Below are 2,508 nucleotides of genomic sequence, written 5' to 3' on the forward strand. Positions count from 1 at the left end.
ATGGAATCCAACTGCACCAGAATAACCCTGGGTGGCCACACTGTGGCCGTGTCAAATCAAAACATGAAAGCAGTTTGGGTGCATTTGCCTTACAAGTTTCAGAGGGAAATAAGAGTGGGAGGAAAGGCCATGACAGCCCCATCCTCTTACCCTCTAAGTCCTCTGTCCCCTTGGGTCCTCCAGAATAAACTGTTCCACTCTGTGGTTTGGGATTTGCTTGTGGAGACAAAGAGTTTGTTTAGCCTTACACATGAATGAAGAGCATATGGAGACATAAGCCTTACTGACCACTGCTTCCCAAAGTAATTGCTCTCCCACATCCCTCTTGGACAGCCCCACAAAGAAAAATCAATTTTCTGGCCTTTAAATCTGCCTTCTGTCCTAGTCAGATGTTGTATAGCACGAACCATTACAAGGGCTCCTATCACAAAGCAAACAGAGCCTGAGCAGCCGGAAGGAGAGAGCTGCTCTTTAAAAGCTTTTAAATGCTGTTATGTTTTTAAAACCACTTACTGAAGAGGTGAGTTGTTTTCTACTCCTCCTTCCCCAGAAGCCCAGCCATTAAGGTTACCTGGAAACCTACCCAGGAAGCATGCAACAAATAGCAACCATGCAATAGAAACATCCGGATCTGTCATCTAAGAGGAGATGGTATCAGCAAGGTCATATTTGGGTAGAGATGGAATATGAAACTTAGTTTGTATGCCCTGGCTATTTTAGGGGGCCATTCACAGTGTGCTTTGGGGGAGGGGTTTTATTCTTGACTTGGCTGGGAGGATATTTGGTTGGGACAAGTTGAAAATGAGGTGAGATTTGAGACTGAATACTGCACATACTGAAAACCAACCAACCATGAGAAGGAGCTCACACGAGGGAGACCAGAGATACTAGAAGACATTGTTACCACCCAGGAAGAGCTCTCAATCTGTTGGAGAAATGATGTACACAGAGAAATGACCTGAGAACAATTTCGGTTTTTAAGTTTTAGAAGGAAGAAAACCTTTGAAGGAAGACTTCATAGTGAAGGTGATTTTGAATAAGTTCTTGAGAGAACAAAGAAGATGGAGTGGGGGCAGGTGGCATGTTAGCCAGTAAAAACAAGAAACAAGATAACTGGAAGATATGTTGACAGAATGAGACATTTAGCATGCTGTTTATTTTTATATTTTTATTTCCATTATAGTAGGGGTGAGAAGGGGAGAGGACTTCTCTGTGTCTTCATAGCCTTAGTTCCACACTTTGAGGAAAAACCTTCACTTCATGAAAGCCGTTTTGCTGTTTCCAAAGAGCTTACTGTATATTTTTCATTTCCAACCAACACCCTTGCTGGTGTCAGATGAGGTGATAACATTTGTAATTGCAGAGAAGTAGCAAAGTTGTGACTCAGCTGTTTCACCATGCAGCCTTTCCCGCAGATTGAGGCTTTGAGAAATACAGCTTGCACGACAAAACCAGCAGGGAGAAGAGGCCACCAAAAGCCAGTGGGTGGATGTTTGCCTTTCCCATTTTGGTTTACTGCAGAAAGTATCCTTCTTTCCAGTTCAGCATGAAGAAGGATAATTAATGAAATTATGGAATTCTGGAAGTTAATGCTAGCTGCAAACCTTACTCTTGTAAATCAGCAGACACCGATAAGGCAAGAGATGGGACAATTTCTGGGCTTTCCAGGCTGACTTCTTTCCATTCAGCAATCATCGGTGCCATCAGGGCATCTGTGTGAGTCAGTGAAACACGGCCACAGATCCTTGAGCAACCATGGTGAATTAGATACTAAAAGCACAGACAGGAACTCAACCTCGTGTAAACAATCCTCAGGAAAGGAAGAGGGGTACGTGATAAATGTCTGGTTGACACTCCAGGGACCGACTGCTCATCTCTGCCACACTCCTCTAAAATTCCATAAAACTAGTCAACCTGGGAATGTTGAACAATGTTGTAATCAGTCTCTTGTCCTCTCCAAGCCTGTGGTTTTCATGAATGCTGAATGCATCCGCCAGTATTACCCTGAGAGAACACTCATCAGGCTTGTAGGAGGCACCTGATCTCAGCTCCTCTGAAAGCTGATTCAGGGACTCATCAGACCTGAACTTGGTCTTCCCCAGTGACCTCAAAAAGCTTAAGAGGCAGGGCTTTAAAGGGCATGAATTGGAAGTTGAAAGACTTAGTTGCACCTGTCACACACAATATGACTTCAGGAAATTCACTTAATGATTTGAATCTGCCTTCTGTAGCCTACAAAGGTTAGAGGTGAAGAAGTGCCAAACCCAAACATACAGAGACCACAGTTTGTTAGTGGTTGCCAGGGAAGAGAGGGAAGGGGGAGTCATTGTTTGGGAAGCAATGAGTTTATGTTTATAGTAATGGAAAATGTGGCAACAATTATCAATGATGGTTCCACAGCCTCATTAATGTAATTGATGTTACTGATACCACTAAATTGTTCATGGGAAAATGTTGAATATACCAATGTATTTTATATATATATATATATATATATATATATATATA

This window comes from Orycteropus afer, unplaced genomic scaffold (genome assembly GCF_000298275.1).
Source record: "Orycteropus afer afer isolate SDZICR_OR568_19922 unplaced genomic scaffold, OryAfe1.0 scaffold00093, whole genome shotgun sequence".
NCBI classification, from domain to species: Eukaryota; Metazoa; Chordata; class Mammalia; order Tubulidentata; family Orycteropodidae; genus Orycteropus; species Orycteropus afer.